This window comes from Tubulanus polymorphus, chromosome 12, assembly GCF_964204645.1.
Source record: "Tubulanus polymorphus chromosome 12, tnTubPoly1.2, whole genome shotgun sequence".
Classification (NCBI taxonomy): domain Eukaryota; kingdom Metazoa; phylum Nemertea; class Palaeonemertea; order Tubulaniformes; family Tubulanidae; genus Tubulanus; species Tubulanus polymorphus.
In genome coordinates, this window is record NC_134036.1 from 2,530,034 (window position 1) to 2,551,749 (window position 21,716).

Below are 21,716 nucleotides of genomic sequence, written 5' to 3' on the forward strand. Positions count from 1 at the left end.
AGTGCCCGTGTAGGAGAGCAAGTGCCCATTAAGGAGAACAAGTTCCCTTAAAGAAGAGCAAGTGCCCATTTAGGAGAGCAAGTGCCCGTGAAGGAGAACAAGTTCCCTTGAAGAAGAGCAAGTGCCCGTTCAGGAGAGCAACTGCCCGTTTAGGAGAGCCCAGGAATTTTCCATATTTGGTGCTCTGCCTCCGAACGGTCGTGATTGTTGAGAAAGCACACCATAGCAACTCTCGCTTAGTCCTCGTTGGCGTGACGTCATCATTCATAGAGGGAAATCCTCAATTTTAATTATCAACTAAGAATAAAAGACGCAACAATGTTTTTACGTGAAAGAAATGATTTAATTTTTTTCGTAGACTAGAAAAGTTTACAGCAACGAATCGGAGAAAAATCAATATTGAAATCGGACAGTAAAAAGTCGATAGGTTTCAGAATATATTTCAACGGTTGAAATAAAACTGGCGCCGTTCCAGAAAAACTATGTCGTATCCTAAAACTGTTTTTTTAACATTTTTACCAATTTGTAATCCACACCGCCAGATGGCGCTAGTCGCATTAAGCGTTAACGTAACTTTTAACATCAATTTTATCGTCATCTTCTAGGAATAATTTTTCCGAGGATTTTCCGAAAGAAAAAAATAGATAGTTTTCGTGGTTGTCTTATTTTCGTCAATCGTTATATTTACAACACGCACCACCACTGCCACGCCACCTGTCGGTCGGTCGGATGGAAACTCGACGTTCCTCATCGCCACCAGGTGGCGTTAGATGTATCCTACCACTCTCCGAAGAATTTATCGTTTTCATATTCGTCTCCCTGTGGATTTTCTTGTTGAGTCGGACCGGCCTTCGTTGCTCGAACTAAAAATAATTAAAAAGAATCCTTCGTTGAGTGTTAAATTAATCATAATTTTACTGGATATTTAAAAAAAGGTCACCATTAGTAATTAATCATAATTTCGTTGAATCGTTGAAGTTATCGAGAATGAGAATGTCGTCATTAGTAACTAATCATAATTTTACTGAATCGTTGAAGTTATCGGGAATGAGAAGGTCGTCATTAGTAATAAATCATAATTTTACTGAATTTTTGAAGTTATTGAAAATATATGTTCATCGTCTCATTTGCATATCAAATTCAAGTAAAAGTTTATTTTATGGTAAGCAAAAACGGGAGATTAGAAAAACAGAAGAAACATGAAATGAGATATCTAGATGATCTATAATAATTTAAGATGAAAAGATGAGGTATATGATATTGATTTGAAAGTGGCGCCACCTAGCGGTACGTACGGAACTGTTCAGCGCTAGTCGTCTGCTCTCGTCGTCTGAACGGCCGTTGTTCGTCTACTGCAAACTGCTGATATCGAGGCGCACGTTTCTGCCACTGGTAATAAGACACGCGTCGTCGTCTTAACGAACCACCTGAAAATAGAACCAACAAATTATCAAAAATCAAAATACAACATGGCGGCGGAAACGGTTTCAAAATGGCCGCTAATTATGTTCATTTGTGTGTGTGCGTCGGTGCTTTTGAAGTTTGTAAAAAGAGTTGAGTTTTTGAAGCTGAGTTTTTGAATGGAGGCTGCAGTCATCTTTCTGGACAGTTCTAAGCCACGCCGTCATAATATGTGGGGGTGGGGACGGGGGATTTATGAAGGCTGCTATCTTTTCTGTAAGTGTCCGCGTCAGCATAAATCGCTTCCATCGAATCTAGAAACCCACTACAGATTGGACCCCTGCTAGAGAAGTGTTTGTTTTCCTAATTCAAATCAATTGCAATTCCATGCAATTTCAAATCATCTTATATGGCGGGGGTGAAGATGGGGGTCTTAAAGAAAGCCAAAAACAGTTCCAAAAAGTCAGAGGGTTGTGTAAATTATTTCTTATTCCTTCATTTTTTCTGTTAGGTATCTGTCAAAGATCAAATTAGAAGAGTGGGCGTAGAAGTTACGTATGACTTTTATTTCTAGATGAAATGAATCATAAACATTGATGACGACATTTTTCAAGCACCGATGAGTCACGGAAACGTCCGAAAATAGCCGACATATTCCGCGGTTTGATTGATCGTCCCAATCAACAATAATGAATAACGCTTCGAGTGAATTTACGTTTTACGCGTTGACGATTGTTCGGCGTCTTTCCAACGTTTTTTTTTTCTACGTTTTTACGTGTCGAACGTCGTATTATAAATAACGTTCGATTGTTGTAACGTTGACAGGTACAAGCGTCGGAGAAATGGAAAACTGTCGCGTGTCTCAAAACGAAACGACGTGAAACGACGAAAATGGCCGCCATTACCGGAAGTAGATTCGCCTACGCGCAGAATTATAGAAACGACTCGGCAAAAAAAAAAATGATAAAGGTCGTCTGAAGATAATTTCATACAGGGTTTTAATAAGCTAATTTCTCTAATTTTCGGGATATTTAAGAAACTCCAGTAATTGGTGAATCTTCGAAATATGAAAGTTCAATTTAAATGAGGGCTATTACGAATTAGTTCAGAAATTTTTGAGAATGTTTTTTTTCCAACATCTGCATTCGTCATAAAAGAATTAAGTTTTTTTTGTTAAAAGGTTTTAAAAAGGTTTTTAAAGTTATAAAAAAAACAATTTTGAGAGTCTATTATCCAACAAAGTTCAGATAAAACCTAACAAAGCAATATACAGCATCCCAAGTAGGCAGAATTTCATTTTCATGATATTCTCGGATAGATGATAATGACTATAATCGGATAGATGAAATAGTGCATGAAGGAGACTTCGAATCACTATTTGCTTGATCGGTTTAGATAGTTCAATTCATTTTGCGAATGGTCAGATAGCATGGAGGTATGAATAAGACTTCATACGGTGCCATGAAGACATGTAATCCTTTGGTTCCTATTGGGGTCAAAATCGACCGATGCCTATATTCTTTGAAAGTCTAGGCGTTCATATACAAGAATTGAGAACTTCACTACAACGTGTGTTACACAGAATTAAAAAATAAAACAGAAACGTAGGAAAATAGAGAAACTTTGAGTCCTTGTTTGATTGGTTGGTTGGTGAGTTAAAAATTTGTTTTGTAAATTTTCTGATTTACATACTAATATATTTTCTGGTAAATGTATATATACATATGCCTATATATGTTTAAGTCTAGGCATGTTTATGCAAGAATTGAGAACGTTAACAAAAAAAGACAAAAAGGAAAAAAGGAAACGATGACTCCCTGTTTGATTGGTTGGTGAGTTTTGCAAATTTTCAGATATATCAATTTCGTTGGTTCATTTCGTATTTGGTGTCAAAATCAAATGCATGGGTGTGTTCTATGTATGAAGAATTTCTTATGCAAAAACTTCACCCTATATAGATAATTATATTTGATAGAACTTATACTCCTTAATGATGAAAACAATGATATTAATAATTATGATAATAATAATGATAGATAATTATTTTTGATATTTGATATTTGATAGAGCTACGTAGGTTATACTCCTTATAATAACAACAATAAAAATAATGATAAAAATAATAATAATAATGATAAAGATAATGATAATAATAAGAAAATCGACCCTGAAATAATTAATCTCGTCATGGAAACCCGGTTTGAAATTGGTCAGTCAGTCGCGGTCAAAACTGTGGAACTGGGATTTGTTGATGAAATTTCGAGATCTAGCAATCTCATTTGATAATATTTATTTACAGTCCGTTACATAACACATTTCAAACAGACTTTAAAGAATTACAAATGTAAACGTTCCGGTCGTTCTTGTTGCTGCATTCGTTTGGTTCTAGTCTCCATAGTTGCATAATATGTAAAACCTGTAATCGATTTTACACTTCGGAAGGACTACCTTTTTTTAAAATTCAAATTAACCGTCATTTAACCGTCTAAACTTGCTCGGAAGCGAGTTCAAAGATTTCCGTTCTATCCGTCATCATCATCACCATCATTATGGAGTTTCTTTTTACAATTTTTTTTTCGCTGAAAAATTCGTTCCAGTCTCGCTTTAATTAATCAACGGATTTATATCCGAATCAGCGTCAGTGACGTCAGTAGCCGAAGTAAGTTTGCTCAGACCAGTCATCCGTTACACGGGAATAGTAACGCGCACTATTAATTAAATATTCCTGCTGCCAATGGAAGTGGAGTCTAGTTTTCTCGTCTGCAAGTGCTTCTAACAATTCAATTTAAATCTATTATATTGCTATGGAATGAGGTCGGGTCTGAATGACATTACGATAACAAAACCATTCATTCAGCCCACTAGAGGGCGCTAATCAATTAGGAACGATTTAATGCCATTTGTTTTGACGATAACTAAACCATTCATTCGCAGTTAAAATAACTAGCAAATACCCAGCCAAAATATGGGTAGAAATTGCTAGAATGCAAAAACGTGCACAAAAATACTAATTATTAGGTTTTTCCAACAAAATGTTGACCACCTCAGGACGTTCTGTCCATATCAGTGGTTGTACATGTATTGCTGAAATCGACGGCTGTAGGTGCCGCGGCTTAAGAGGAGTAACATGACAAACATTTCCTAACCACCGTCAATAATTTTTTTAGCCTAATTATTAGGCTAAAAAAATTGATATCTTGTTTCCCGCTCTGCTGAGTTTAAAAGTTTACCCGGCCTGCCGCCGATCTGTTCATTACTTTTTAAAGAATCATGATAAGCTAACAATAACAGACCCGGCAGCTATAGCAATGAACTGATTACAAATTTTATTATATTTTACAAAAATGGCCCGGCCGCTGCGGAGAAACAAGGTATCATTTTTGTTTACCCTTATAGTATGATTATGAATGCGATGATAGCCTTGATATAGAAATGTGAGGGGAACAGAGAACACAGAGGCTCTAAATCAAAACTGAACTTTATTATTCCCAGTCCGTCCATTTTTCCTTCCACTGGTTCTGGTCTTTGAGACCGAACGTCGTGGCGCATACGCGATCGTGATTTTCCGCGGTCGATTCGGAAGCAATCGGAAATGAGTGGAAGTCGTTCGATGCGCATTTTATGACCGACCATATCCGACAAAAATAAGTCGGCAGATCGGGAGCAGAGCGTGCGTAAAATCGGAAAAAAGTTTGCACCAACAGCAACAGCAACAGCTACCAGTACCAGCAGCACCAACAGCAGCAGCAGTAACAGAAAAAGTAACAGCAGCAGCACCAGCAGCAGCAGTAACAGTTACAACAGCAGCATCAGCAGTAGCCGCGGCAGAAACAACGGCACCAGCAGCAGCAGCATCAGCAGTAGCCGCAGCAGAAACAACGGCACCAGCAGTAGCAACATCAGCAGTAGCCGCAGCAGAAACAACGGCAACAGCAGCAGCAGCAGCAACAGCAGCAGCAGCAGTAACAACTACTCAAGACTCATCTATTTTATTTCTCATAAAGTCTACTTACTCCATTTAGAGTTAGATTAGTACTTCGAAAGGTTTCCTTATTATTTGTGTCAATTGACTTCTAGTCCTCTAGCAAGTTTTACGTAGTTTTTTGCATTTTTGGAAACCTCTTTATCACCTTTATCGATTTGCTGATGTCATTGCTTTCAGGAAGCCATTGATCACCAATTTCATTACATAGATAAATCGTACCATATCACCACATTTTTGATGATGTCATAGGGGGATTTCTGATCATCGTTTGTCAGTTTAGTTTATCAGGTGTTTGATGATAAATATGAATCATAGGCCATCAATCTGTTGATATATCGCATTCGGAATTATTGAGATATCAAACATTGTCAGTGTCTGGAACAATAACCCCTTTATTTTTATCATGTTTTGTGGTTTATGTAGCCTCGCGGACGCCAGATTTCCGAAAATCTTTTGAAGTACTTTTAATCAAAGAAAGTGCTCCTTATTTTTCCTCACGCGCCATTACAACCCGACCAGTAGGCATAACGCACAATGCGCGTGCACTGAGGCCGGCTTTATCCTGAACGCGATGACCTTTCATCCCACCACATTGTCGCCTCCTCCGCAGGCAGTTTTACCGTTAACATAAAACGTTAGCAGCCTTTGGCAGGCGAGTGTCGTGGAAAATTTTAATAGATTTATTCTCGAAGAGAAGGACTTTGTCATATGATATCTGAATTCTGTGTATATTTCGTCGTCGCTGTCTCAAAGATTAGACAGCGACGGGTGATTTTTTCATTATTAAGGTATGTCTCATGTTTGAAGTAACGGCGGCATCGCGCGCGCGCACGCTCACCGACTACAAGTTACAACCCGGAACTAGATTCGCGACATCTTTGATGTCGTCGATGATTTTCGAATATTTGAATAATCTTCTTCTCTAACAGTCAGAGTCAACGGTGGATATTATTGGAAACCGAACTGTTGCTTAGATACACATTAAAAGTAGGCCCATCTTTTACGTGATAGATCTGAATGAACTTGTGTAATCCAAGATGGCTTCCTTCAATATCTCCCAAATTGTTCATCATATTGATGTGAAAATTAAGACCGTCCTCCCTCCTGCTTTCCTTCATGTGCCTCCCTCCCTCCTAAAACATCATTGAATATGTTTTGACTTCTAGAAGACTGGCGGCCCGGTGGATTCCCTGTGACATCAAGAACTTGTGACGTCGTGATGTAGATAGAGCATTCCTGCAAATCCTCAGAAATTTTGGAAAAGTGCCCTATGCAAATACATTGAACTGCCCTGTTTCGTTTTTCTGCGCTGGTACCCCTTTCCCCTCCCAAAAAATATTTGTAAATGCTAGGCGTGGCTCTGTCCTATGACGTCATCAGTTCTATGAATTATGACCGCCCTCGTTAACCCCCATAATATGGCATTATCAAATTTACCTTTCGGGTAAATGCTGTTGAACTTTTAAGAATATCAAAATATCATCCGCACGAATAAGAATTTAATTCTGCTAATAACGTTCGTGATTACGTTTTACATTTTCTTCGGCGTGTCACGTGCAAACGGCGAGAAACGGCGAGAGATTACGCGAACACGCGATATTTCACCACTCGTGCGCTCAGCTGGTAGGCCATGTTGTTAATGCAACGCATTTCGATTTCAACCGCGGCGACTGTTGCCGTGTCTAACGACACAACAACAATTTGAATTTTGAATTTTATCTCGTCGAAAAACGGTTTTCGTGAACGAAATTCTAATCCGTCGTCTCGCGGGAGAGAGATTTGAAAAAAAGTTTCGAATCCCAACCTACTCGAGTTGAAGATGAGCTCGGACTGCTTTGATCGTCTGCTATTCAAATATTCAGTTCGTATCGTTTGAGAAGGATTTGATGCTCTGTTGGTATCGCTTACAGACAGCATAGCAAATTCGCACATCTTCGTTGCATGAACAAATCTAAAAAATGACGTGACTTGTTTCAAAAGATTTTTACCAAGGTTGTCATTAGTAATTTATCATGATTGTATCGAATGATAGTTTTACTGAATCATTGAAGTTATCGAGAATCAGAAGGTCGTTATTAGTTAGAAATCATAATTTTACTGAATCGTTGAAGTTATCGAGAATTAGAAGGTCGTCATTAGTAACTAATCATAATTTTACTGAATCGTTGAAGTTATTGAGAATGAGAATGTCGCCATTAGTAACTAATCATAATTTCACTGAATCGTTGAAGTTATTGAGAATAAAAAGTTTCGCAGTAGATGTAACAGATTAAGTATTTGGCAGTTTGCCCGCGGGGGTGGCAGAAGGGCAGCGGCAAATACGGCATGCTACTAAAACCTCGTGCTCGCTGTGCTATTCCATTAAGTCATTAGGCTGCTAAATAAATCCGACTTGAGAACTTTAAATCTCTTAGTCAATAAATCGAATTAGGGCGAGAGAGCGAGAGAGAGACAGACGCAGGGTGAATGCAAGACTCCACCGTGGTGAGTAAAACTGCGGGGTCTGTTTGCTTGTCTAGTGAGAGAGGGGAGAGAGGTACCTGGAAAGAGGGGTTTGGTTGCTGGCCTGCTGATGGGGAGGAAGTGAGAGGTGAAGAAGATGGTAATTGAAGAAGGGGTCTGTTCGCTTCTCTCGGGAAAGAGGGGGAGGGGAATTGGAGAGGTGAATATGCGCTGAAAGAAGGGGTCAGTTTGCTTGTCTAGAGAAAGGGGGAAGGGAAGTAACCTCTCTCGAGAGGGGTTTGGTTCTGGTCTGCTGACTTCCAATTGCATTCTGAACGTCTTTAGTCACTGTGTTTCTCCCATATATTTTAAATGTACTTTATACAATCAGATGTAGCGTCGGAAAACTGAATATAATGGTATTAAAGAAATTTTCCAAGGATGGGAAGGGCTCTAGCACCTTCCCATGGATGAGGAAAACTTTTTTTTCGCACTGCACTTTCATACTTGTAGACGTCATCTACGCGTAGGAAGAACGTGATTGGATTATATATTCAGTGACGTCATAAATCAATGATATTTCTATTACACCAATTAGTGAGATAAAGATAAAGAGGACAATGATAGAGATCGTGGTGGTGCGGGAGACTCAATCAGCAATTCATTATACTATCAAATAGCCGTTACCCGATGTTGATTATACCCGGCCAGACGTGACTGCTATTGCCGTTTCGATATTTCTATACAAAACATTCCATCATCTTTGATGTCTGAGCCGATGTAAGTAAAGATCACAAACAGAAAATTGCTTTGGTTTTCGAATAAGGCGCCCCCTCAAAACTAAATCCAGTGCGCAACAGCAAAACTGCATTTGGTTTGTCTCTATCTAATTGGCATTCCAACTACAATTTACATCAACGATTAAACATTGAAATATAAATAGGCATTGATGCTGATTTGTTATGTTCTAAAATTGTCAAGCTATTTGTGTCGAACCAACCTGTAAAAAATGACCCACACTTCTAAAAAGCTCATCGCAAGTTCAAATAAAGCAAAAAAGCTCATTGCAAATAGATGACCCAAAGCTTTAAAAAAGCTCATTGCAAATATATGACCCGTAACTTAAAAAAAAGCTCATTGCACGTTTAAATAAAGTAGAAATAAAGCTCATTGCAAATAGATGACCCATAGCTTTAGAAAAGCCCATTGCAAATATATGACCCATAACTTAAAAAAGCTCATTGCTACCTTGCAAGTTCGCATTAACAATACTTAAAAAAATTTGCCAAATACTTTTAAAAAGAATCAAGTTCTTTCTAGTAATATAATCTAATTCAGTCGTATGTGGGAGAAATGAAACATATTTGTTGAAGAAAGAATCGAAGCGCAGTCAATCTCATCATAGAACAGCGTATTGACTTTTGCAGCGGAGAACGAGAGGCCGTGAACGCTTTATTGGTAAAACTAGCACGTGTGTAACAACAAATATATATCTGGTACAAATACCTAGTAACACGTCTCTCTACTAAATATCTGTGATTAGATTCTAAATGACGCCCCGACCTCAGCAACTCGGCGGCGCCTCTCTCGGTGTGTCAGGCGCCATTTCGATAAGCTATTCTGCTGTTTTCGGTGGAGCGCGCCTTCTAGGAGAAATTATCTCAATTCGCGATACCAAAATCTTCATCATATATTGTTACGTGTGGTTTGAGCAACCAGTAAATGGTGATTTTATTGCAAGTTTCGCGAAATTTTTAGAAAAAAAATTCATATTTCTTTTAATTTGGAATACAATAAATTTCAGGGCTGCCAACATCCGAAAAGGGCTATCAGAAACAAATTGAGATTTTTCCAGTTACATTTCTATGAAATATGTAAGAAAATGTTCAAAATAATCGGTTATCGACAGGAAGATCTTCAATATCATCTTTCACATTTCTGTACAAATTAATCAGAAATCAACTTTAAGTTCATCAGTAACATCTTTCAAATGTCTGTATGCGTCAAACAAATCGAATCAAATCAGTAGTTCTTGTTATAAAATAGTAACAGATATTGAAAATCAGGAACAGTTGACAGCTCTATATTGTAATCTCAACTAGGAAGGATGGATTTAGCCATACGGTGGTCGATATCGGTCATACGATAAGCGGATACATTTAATTTAGAAAGGCGTTAACAACACAACAGAACAGAACGTTAGAAATAAAATAATCGCATAGCGACAAAAAGATAAGAATTTAAGATTTGTCAACGCGTCACAATGAAACCGTTAATTTCCGCACCCGGCAACACGCTAGACTGCATTCCCATTTCTTAATCTGCCCACAAACTCCTCCGTCGTTTTCGTCCGTTTTTTTCGCCGTAAAATGTGATAAATAATAAATATTTCGTAAATTGTTTTCGGCGACGACGAGGATTTTGATGGACGGGTGCGTGGTTTTTTCTTCTCGCGGTCGAGAGGGAGATGTGACGAATGTTGGGAAATGAAAAATTAATCCTTATACATCACCGGCATTTATCTCAAATAGCGCCGTGGCGAGGTGATTTATATGCATTTACTGAAATCATCTGTAAAACTAAACACATCAGAAAAAATGGCCGTTTTCATAAATTCATCGTGACGTGGATATATAGCTCGCTACTTCCGGTAAAGATGGCTACCTTCATTTTTATTCCTTGACGTCATCGAATTGATGTGGTCACGTTTTACATTAATATCCACTGCCTCTTTTTGAAAAAAGTGCCCGTCTTTGAGGTGAGGCGGTCAAAATTTGACCCTGTGTCTGACCCTATGTTCTTGACGTTGGGGCCTGTTTTAAAGACTGGTTTTATCTTTAACCTGGAGATTAAATTGATTAATTTTCAATTCAGTTAACCCCCGGATTAAAGATAATACCAATCTATTAACCTGGGCCACGATTTCTGACATTTTTCCATCGAGATTTTAGTTACACCTGGTACGCTGTTTGCTCGCATGCCGCAGGTGGTAGCGATGAAAGAGCCGGCACGCAGTCACGTGGTACGTGTGTGCGTTTAGCTGGCTGGGTAAACTTTTTCGGGAGGAAAATTCAGGATGAAAGATAAATTTATAATTCTCGAAATATGAATTCGTAACCGGCGGGTAAAATTTCGAATTGTGCGGCGCTTGGAATCGGCGAGGTGAAAATCGTTCTTACAGTCCCGCTGTTCCTATTAAAGTTTGAAGCGATCTGTTGTTTTTCCGATTGGGCGCGAAATCATCGGCGGATTTTTCATTCCGATTTTTCGAACATCGATTATGAATATTATAACTGTTTGAATTTGCTTTGTGAGATTCCGGCCGAAACTATCATATTTTCTGATCCGATTATCTCAAAATATCATCGTGGTTGTGGTATATATCATAGAGTATTGATATAAAGATGGCGATGCAGAGATGTTTGATTTAAAACTCATTTTGCAGACGACACGATTTATAGCCCTAGACCTACGATAAATCTTTGACCCGGCAAAATCGACGGACGAAAATTCGATTTATTCGTGAATTATTTCAAGACTTCGCTTCGAAGTTTATAGCGATCGCCATTCATTAATTTCGCCATCAAAATCTAATGAATGTGTTTGTTTACCGGAGGTAGCTACGCAGTGAATATACAAATCAGAATATTTTCTCGTCATATCCTGAAGTTTATGCGTAATCACGTTTAGCCGTTAATTTTGAAATTTGCAGTTTTGTAAGATTTTTAGAAATCTAGAATTATAGGCTGTTCCGAGAACTTTTAACAGATTCAGATAGTCGCTGAGATACTCCGGAATTTTAAATTAATGCAAATTCACGTTTGACCGTTAATTTAAAATTATTTGATTTGAATATTCGCCGCGCGCCGACCGGAAGGTCGTCGATCGAGCGAAGAAACAAATGACTTTCCGTTTCCGGGTCGCGCGCTGTGGTCAAGGTCGGCGGAAATGATGTCGATGACGAATTTCAAACGCTCGCTCACGAACCGTCGAAACTGTTGAATTCATCTTTACACATTTTTATTGATTTTTTTTTTAACATGCACGGGTTCATCTTGGCACGAATTGTAAGCGAAAACGGTTTCTCACTGAACGGCTGTTTCGGCGGCATTTCGAGTCGCTTTATCACGAAACGTTTTCGTTTCAATTACGGTTAAAGAAGTTCTTGTTTTCATCGAAATTCGATAAAAACAGAAATAAAACTTGAAAATAATTTTCGACGCGCGAAGCCCTCGGAACTTCCCACAATCCGCTCTGAGAGAGGTTGCCGTGCGATACGTACGTAATTGTTGAGATTCAAAATCACTCAACAATGGTGTTCCGTTTTTTAACACCCTCTCGACACATTACGGGAATGTTGAGCGTAGGAACGGATCCATGTTCTAACTTTGACTACCTCGCAAAAGGGGACTTTTTCAAAAAAGGTACATTAGGAATCTACCCGATAAGCCATATTCAATTTGTCTCATATGTTCATGATTGCTTCTTAAGTTTTCGAAAATACTCGGAATTTGTCCTGCCTTTCTTCAAAAAGGGCATTTTAAATTTTTGAGGCATCCTGGATTTACCCTGCAGAAAGAACATTGCAGTAACTTTTCTGCAAGTTTTTCTGTGACCTCGTAGATTTAGATTTATATGTAGATGCAGCGGGACTAAATACAATCTGATCGATCTAAATTTTTCGTGCTTTATCGTATTCAAATTTATGAATCATCTTGTTATGATTTTATCGATTTCGTAACGGACGGTTATTTTTGTTACGATGCGATTTGTTGGATCTAGATTCAAATCGCTCTATGAACGTCCCCGAGAGTCTAATTACACGATTTAGATCACACGAGACCGAATCATTTTGTGATCACGATCGCGGGATTATTTCCGGATTATCGGTGTCAGATTTCATTGATAAATCGTCAACTAATTTCACTCGGGGGGCACGAAACTTTTAAATTTTATGGAATAATCTACTTCATAATCTTCAGGGGGTACAGTTGCTCAAAAGTTGGTTAAATAGTGATAACATAGATAACCAGTGGATAGTTAACATGGTGACAATCAAAACTTAATTGTTATGCTATCTATCTGGCTGGGGCTGTAGTTGCTCAAAATAATGCTGGTTAGAGTTAACCAGTGGATGTTGAAATAGTGGCGTTTGAAACCTAATTGTTGCTATGGTATTTATCTGGGGGCTGCAGTATTTTCCACACGGAAGCAACCATATTTTCCGGACAAGCCTTAATGGTCACGTCTATTTTGTCATTTTTGGAAATGCCTATATCCCCAATTGAATTGATGATATAATTGTTGGAATAAGGAGTTTGTCATAGTCATTGAAGTGCCTATGTTGCAAAATACTCTGTAAATTTGAGCCAATAGAATAATGATGTCTTCTGAGGATTTCATGGATTTTGCCATCTTTTGCCAAATGAAATAATGATGTCATTTGGGCATTTGTGAAGTTTGCCTTTTTTTAATTGCTTATGTTGCTCAAACAGTTGATGATATCAAAGAAGCATTGACCGATGTTGCCATCTTATCCAAAGCGTATCTGTCAATCAAGGGGTTAAGGCTCTCAGGAACACCTTTCATATTTTTGAACGAATCAGTAATCAACAGTAAGGCCTTCAGTAACATCTTTCACATTTCTGTTCAAATCACTCAGTAATCAAGAATGGTACAGTCATTGGGGAATTTATGGAGTTTGCCTGCATTTTGTAAGTGCCTGATGTCAACAAATTAATCGGTGATGTCTTTTGGAGATTTATGAAGGTATCATTTGAGTGGCCATCTTGTCTGGATTGTTTTCATTGTTTTTTATTTGATATATCACTGATACGTAAATGAAGATACTGGTACAATGATGATATTATCTTTCACTGCTAGATCGGACCGTCGAGAGAAGGTCAACGAACTAAATCTCCAGCAGACAAGAGAAATGTCGTTTTAAACTCCGGCTGTATCCAATCGTCCGAGAACAACAAAGAGATAACATGCGGTCTAACCGTTTAGTGAGCGATAGCGGAAACGTGTCCTGGCGGTAAATAGTACGCGCAATTAATGCGTAGTTTCCGATGTGTGATAGGGATAGCGATAAATGAGCAATGGGACTAATCCCTACTCGCGAGTGCACCTTTTATCTCCGATATGTTTAATGAATGAGTGAAGAGTGCACGTCCCATCATTGGATGAAGTGCTCTTATCAGTCAACGGGAAATCTTCGAGTTATCACTTTCGGCCTATCTCGCCCGAGTGACATTCCGCGAATTAAAGATGGCTACCTTCTGTAAATCGTTTTATGACATCGTCAAATTCATCATCGCTATCGCAACCGTTAACAACATCGCTTTCCGTTGGAATCGATACACAGCACTTTCCTAGCGGGTGCAAAGTTTGTTGAAGATACCCGACGGATAAATACCAAAGTTTAAACAATGTCCATGTCGACTATCCACTGGTTAACTCTAACCAAATTTTGAGGAACGGCAACTCTATTCAAAGTTTTAAGGTGCTCCACTTCAATGGTCGAACAAATTCATGTAATCAAATAGACCTTTCTAGAAAAAGTGGCATTCTTCTTCCATTATTTCCCCTATGCCATCATCAACATATCTTTCTAAAAAAGATGGCAACCTGTTAGAATCTCCATGTAACATTGTCCAGTTCATGTGGTTGATTGGATACTCTTGGAAAGGATGCATGTATCTCGTTTAAATTTCACGATTTTTTCAAAACAATGGCATCTTCTTTGCGTCCGCTGTTTAAGCCACTAAACCTCTTCCCTTAACATATTTTCTCCTTCAATGTTTCTCTCATATGCCCGATCTGTCCCAAACAATTTTTATTCGGTTTCATTCATTTCCTCTAAATTATTGATGATATGGTAAAAATAATATGATGACTTTGCCAGTAGCCACTAGGCCATACCCCATAGAAAATATCCCTCCCATTCATTACTCTCCCATTTCCAAATCTGTTTGTTTTTACCGTAATATTTTGTTCTATCTGGACAAATTGATATGATGACTTTGCCCATAGACATTGCATCTTTTCCCCTGGTATCCGTCTGTGTCCCTGCCATTGTTCTTCATGTCCCAAGTCTCTTTTTATCGCTGTATTTTATTTGACGTGGTCAAATTAACATGAGGCCAATAAAGACCTTCCCTTGATGGTATCTTGTGGTATCCGTCTGTCCCATCCATGATTGTTCTCCCATGTCCCAATCTGTCCAATCGTTCTCGGGTGACACACGTTTGTTCACTGCTCACACTGCTGATAAATTATGCACGGGTATAATATACGTGTTTTAGCGTTATCTTTATGGACTTGTCCATCCGTTTTTTATCAGTTCGCATTATCGAATCAAATCACAGTTTTATTTTCAGGATATTTCGCGCCGACGCGGGTATAAATTATGCAGTAGTTTCAAGTTCCCCCGAGAACATCGCCTGTTTGTCTAACTTATCCGTTTTCAGTTCGCAGGTCAACGCATTTACTGTTAGACTTTTTTTCAAATCTACCAATGATGAATTCGCCCACGCAATCTTTCACAGAATTTCGGGTTTTTTGAACAGGTTAGTATTTCAGGAGGCATGAAAACATATTGTTTTCAGAGTTTGGTAGGTTACCGGTCTGATGACAGTTTGATTTAGGGGTTTCGAATACCAGTGACAAATTCACCTACAGAATCTTCCACAAGAAGATTCTCTATTTTTTCCTAAGGTATAGAATTTAGAGGCACAGATTGTTCAACGACTCTATTGTTCATCTTCGAATTGTACAAACATTTCTGGCCCATTTCAAATTTTTACGTTGAAGAAAAATGTCGTATTATATACAAAGCATAAATACAGCTTAAATGCCAAGAAACGAATTTATACCATCGGCGATTTGCTTATTGATTTTGGTAATAGTTTAGTAGAATAAGTTTCGATGTAGCTTCTTAGCCTTTCGAGCCAAGGGGTCTATTTTCTATGCTCATTATCGTTATGAGGATATTGGCTCCCGATACTATTCGCCAGAACCAGACATGACTCCAAAAAACAGAAATTCTTTAGAATGGTTTGTGAAGGGGGAGGTAGTTCACTATTCTAGCCGCTAACGTATTGTTAATAGCTGTTCTTATCACTCGCTCCACTTCCCGCTGTCAGATCACAGTTGGTCACGCAGCTGGCTGTTCTGGTCACTAAATCTCTGGTCGCTGAAGACCAGTCTGTCCGAGCTGTCGAACCCACAAGCGGCGCCGTGGCTTAGCGGTTAAAGCGCCTGTCTAGTAAACAGGAGATCCCCGGTTCAAATCCGGGCGGTGCCTTTTTGAAATTTTCTTTAACTTACATTTGAAGTTACATTGATAGGTTAAGGTTGTTAGATTGACCAAAGTGGTTTTAGGCTGGGTTTTTAAGCGTAGACATTTGGGATGATAGCTCTAAAGTAATTATTAACGCCTTTAGAAAGTGGAAATGTTTAAAAATTTCATTTGAGACAATGGCTCTATTAAAGAAAACATTAACGCCTTTGAAATGTGGAAATTGTATTAAAAAGCTGATTAAAAATAACCAACGGTAGTAGTTGAGAGCTAAGTGAATAAGCTCATCGTTGCATTGCTTGAAAGCTCAATATTGGTCTGACTGTATCGATAAGATACCGTTTTAGTGTTGGTATTTATGCAGCTATCAACCTGCCACGCCCCTCGACAGACATTCATCATGTTCCCAAAACATGTTCGTCCAAGCGTCGTCAGCCCCCTGTAACAGTACCCCCGGACATTTCTCTTTGAAAATTAATTTGGTTGTCATGTCTGAACAATTGATTTTAGACAGACATTCACTGAGAAAGATGTGTTCGTCAAGATTTCGCCATGAAGAAGGTCTGAGGCGGTTGGGTATAGACAGCAGATTGACATAGCTACATCAGAGTACTCTGTTGGGCTTGCATCACAGCATGCCTTAGCACAAGTGGTACAAAAAGTTATCCTTTATTTAATGGAAAAGGTTCATCTTTCTTGTGTTATATTTCACATTCAATCTAACCTTGAACGGATTAGAGAGGTTCTTAGCTATAAGTTATAAGTTATATCAGTTATAAGTTAGTCTTTATAGTGTACCTCAGCTCAAGTGGTACAGAAAGTTATCATTTTCTTATGGGAAAGAAGTTCATCTTTCTTTTGTTACTTTGCATTCAATGTAACCTTAAACGGATCGAATAGGTACCGTGATTCTATCAGTTATAAGTTAGTCTTTATAGTGTACCTCAGCTCAAGTGGTACAGAAAGTTATCATTTTCTTATGGGAAAGAAATTCATCTTTCTTTTGTTGTTACTTTGCATTCAATCTAACTGATTCGGTCTGTTATAAGTTTGGTTTCATAACGGGCCTCGGCTTAGTGGTACAAAAGAAGTTCATCTTTTTTGTTATTCTGCGTTCAATCTTACATTACGTTGTTCATCTTTCGCTTTTTTCCATTAAATCTAACCTTGAACCACGGATCGAAGAGAAATTTCGTCGTTCTCTTGGGCATCGATTTACATTGAGAATGCTGAAATTAGTGTTTAGTATTCAACGCCCATTAATGGCGAGATTGACAAAGCGAGAAAGAAACGATCGAGGCCTCAAGGCAAATATGTCCCTGAAGATGATGATGATGATGACGCATCTACGAAGATCATCAACGCGGTTATTGAACTTAGAGTTGTTATTGATCTTAATTCTGGATATGGTTCAACCACCTGGAACTTCAACAAACAAACCCGTTTAGATTAGATTGTTGTCTAGTTTAACAACCGTAACGTATTGTTGTCATCGTAATTATATTGTATTTCTGCATTCGCAACAAAGAACTGTGGATGGCAATCCCGATACCAACTGATTTCTATTTTGTGCATAGAGTGACTTTAAGTTTTTTATTACCTATTATTTGCCATTGCCACGAATAGTATTGTTACAATCTGTATTTTTCTATAGGCCCTTTTTCATTATTTGGAGTACAGATTTTTTCAAGAAAAGGGAAGGAAAAAATAAGAATCGAACAGAACTTGCGATGAAAACGCGGAGGGCGAAATCTTTTTTTCATTTCTATGGTTTTTTTCTGAATTCTAGGGGTGCGGATCCGTGCTCCAAGTAACTAAAAAAAGAAGAAGGCATCGACCTTCCTGTGTTGCCCTTGGGGGAAGTTACAAAATACATGATAGAAATAGGAAATTGCTGAGGAGGCTGAATCGAGGCATAAATGCCGTACATAATCGTCCTAGTAACATTTTTAATTGCATGGAGATGGTAGCAACAAACTTTAGGATGTCGTCGAACCCTGACCACCACCACCACACGTCCTGCAGAGGTGTAGACACAATCTAGTTACGTCGAACGAGCGCCGTGTTTATCTTCAAACACAGACAATGCGTGATCAGCAGAGTTAACAACCATATTGTTACGTGATGGCTGAAAGAGCGTCCGTATTCTTATGGCAAACTTATCCCGGTATTTGTGTGACAACCTATGAGGACACTGAAATTCATAGCAATACAAATCGATACCCAGTCTATAAAACCGGGCCCAGGTTTAGGATTTACCCCTAAGGGTAACTTTGATGCCTAGTCTATAAAACCGGGCCCAGATTTAAGATTTACCCCTAAGGGTAACTTTGATACTCAGTTCATAAAACCGGACCCAGGTTGGCACATACTCAATTGATATCGGGATTGTAATTGGACGCAGCACTGTATAGAACTATATTACTCGCTGTTCCATGGTCTCGCCTCCTCTCTACGCAGAATTACTTAAATTTCACCAAGAGTTTTTATACATCTTTGATAAGTTTCAATGGCTAACGTGTATTACGTTACCACCAATGGCTACGTGTAGGACTAAAACGGTTTTTATCTTGTATAATTTGAATAGTTTCGAAGGTCGTTCGTTATTACGTTACGAACGACACAGACAGTGTAAAAAGTTTCATCGCCTCATGCGTACTCGAAGTTTCGTAGTTTAAGTTACGCAAACGGTTTCGGATTTAAGCTTTGTTGGCTGAATTCCATCTGAAGCAGACGGTTGATGAGTTACCGGCGATTAATGATGCTATTCAATGTTAGATTTTCTAAAAGGGAGAAAAGGTCATAGATTTACTGAATGGTCGAAGTCGTTGGGAATGAGTCAAAATATCGAGGATAAGTTAATTAAATAAAGCCCGGCAAAAGCAAGAAATAAATTCTCAAAGGTTAACGAATGAAAAAAATTTGTTTTTGCCCTTATTGCACTTTGCATCTCACATTTCTTCTTAAATTAATTTTCAATTTCTCTAAAAGCCCGATAAAAAAATCAAATTCTCGAAGGCTAAAGAATGAAAAAAAAATGTATTGTTGCATTGCGCACCTCCCACCTCTTCTTAAATTAATTTCTAATTTCTCTAAAAGCCCTGCAAAAAAGTAAAAGAAAGTTCTCGAAGGCTAAAGAATGAAAAAAAAACCGTTAAGTTGCCAATAATGCGGTATGATTAGTTGCGAAATTAGAAATTCCTGAAATGATTGGCGTTTACCACGGAATGGTATTGGCTTGAGGGACAACACGACGCCAAAGTGGTGGAGGTGGGTTTCTTTTTTAATTTAATGCACAATGAAATAATGCAGCAACAGCAGCAGCTCTTCGCTTCGCTTTCCAATATCTTCGAGGAATTTTCGCCGCCATCTTGCATCCGCAGCTTTCGCAACAATTGAAAAATTTGAATATCGTCGACATGACGACAATGACAAGGAAAATGAGAATATTTCTTGGTAAAAAAATTTTTTCGTTCTAGTTTCTGCACGCTTCAATACTCTCGAGAACGTCCTAACCTTCACACCTATCTTATGTTTATGTGTGGTGAAAACCAAAAACCCAAAATTGTTTCAACCTAACTGGGGAGTACGACATCTAAACCGATTAGAACAGTAACCTAATCCACCATCCTCGATTACTGATTCTAAAACCGGCAATGTACAAATTTTTCCCGAACGAAATTCATAATTGAAAATGTCATCAGTCAAGAAAACGTTAATTGAACATATCTAATTGATGAGTCGTTGTGGGTGGCAACGGGAACGTTATTACAACAGTCAGATCGGTTACAACGCACTCGCTTGCCAGGGTCACGTATCGCACGAATTGGATAATTGATGGATATCGATTTTCGTAAAAACCGCAGCTGGTATATATAGATTCACTGGACTCTGGGTGGTCTCACTCACAATCTCAACGGAATCAACGTCACGTCAAAATTCAGAATTTGAAATTTTAATGCTCATCGCCTATTATTGTTATCGGACAATGTTATTATTGATTTCAGTAGTTAATAGTAGTTAAGGCCTAAGAATTTGAACACACACTATCGAACAATTTGATTATTGATTCAGGTAATAGTTTAGTGAAGTGGTTCCGTTTCGATGTTATAGGCTTCAGAATTTAAACTTTAACGCTAATCGCCTATAGGCCTATTATCGGACAATTTGCTTATCGATTTTGGTATTAGTTAAGTGAAAGTGGTTTCGACGTGGTAGGCTTCTTAGTCTTTCATGGGAAAAGGAGCTTGTTTTCTCAGCTTATCGTAAAAAAGAGAATTGGCCCCCAAAACCAGTTGCACGTGTAGTGACAAGTACAAAAATCTTTGAAATAGTTTTACGCCTTGTTATTCAATAAGCTATGAATTGGGGTTGGGAGTTAACCAAGGTTCTTTGGCAGTCCTACTGTTGATGGCTGTTCTGATGTCAGATAACAGTTGGTCACGCAGCTGGTCACTGACCCGCACATGTCACCACCAGATAAAGAACTGACCAGGAGTCTGTCCAAGCTGTCGAACCCACAAGCGGCGCCGTGGCTTAGCGGTTAAAGCGCCTGTCTAGTAAACAGGAGATCCCCGGTTCAAATCCGGGCGGTGCCTTTTAATTTTCACTTTGTCAACTATCCACTGGTTAACTCTAACCAACTTTTCAGCAACTGCAGCCCCTTTGATTACATTAACCGACATTATGATGGTTATCTTTAACCAACTTTTGCACACCTGACTAATGAACATTGATGGCTTGCAAGCACGTGCTTATAGGTTAATTAGTTAATTACAGGTTAACTGTGGACACTTATTCAAACGAATTCTTCCACGGTAGCGATATTAGCGAGACAAACTATAATTACGTAATTACGTTTACGGACACGCTTTGCTTCAGGATTCGGGGACTGCGCGGGACGGAGATTGTTATCGGTGTATAAGTGAAACGGAGAATGATGAGAAAGGCGCGACGAGATGGAGAAGCAATAACTATGGAACTATCTGTATCTATACTAGTGATTGTGATACAGAGATTGAAGTAATGAATGAAAAGGGAGGGAGATGGGACTGATAACTGGGTTACGGGTGCGAAATTAAGAGCACAATGAATTGAGAAAGCTGAGAGGAAATGGACGATAAGGCTGTAACGAGGAATATAAAAACTCAGTTTTTACGATATGCATATATTTTAGTCCCTCATCTTTTGTCGTCGTTTCGTGTGCTCGTTTTGCACTTTTTATTGCCGTTCGTTATTTCTCCGGGAAACTGTCCTAACTTTTTTACTCTGGAGGGAACAAGTTCGAAATATAAAGAATAGACTGTGGAGTGGGTGTGATGGGGGAAGATGGAAGATAAGGCTGTGAGGAAATGAAGACCGTTATCGCTTGACGGCAACAACAGATTTTCCATTTTTCGGTCTTAAGTTAAAAATGAGTTTAGACTGGTCTTAAGTTGTTAGATTTGTTATAGAACCAAAATGAGTTTAGACTGGTCTTAAGTTGTTAGATTGGTTATAGAACCAAAATGAGTTTAGACTGGTCTTAAGTTGTTAGATTGGTTATAGAACCAAAATGAGTTTAGACTGGTCTTAAGTTGTTAGATT

The 21,716-nt window shown here is 38.6% G+C and overlaps 2 non-coding genes across 2 annotated transcripts; both read left to right on the forward strand.

The window, feature by feature from the left end:
• Positions 1-16,063: 16,063 nt before the first annotated feature.
• Positions 16,064-16,136, forward strand: Trnat-agu (transfer RNA threonine (anticodon AGU)). The gene has a single exon. It is a non-coding gene; the product is annotated as a tRNA-Thr (tRNA).
• Positions 16,137-20,655: 4,519 nt separating this feature from the next.
• Trnat-agu (transfer RNA threonine (anticodon AGU)) lies at positions 20,656-20,728 on the forward strand. Its single transcript has one exon. It is a non-coding gene; the product is annotated as a tRNA-Thr (tRNA).
• The last annotated feature ends 988 nt before the right edge of the window (positions 20,729-21,716 follow it).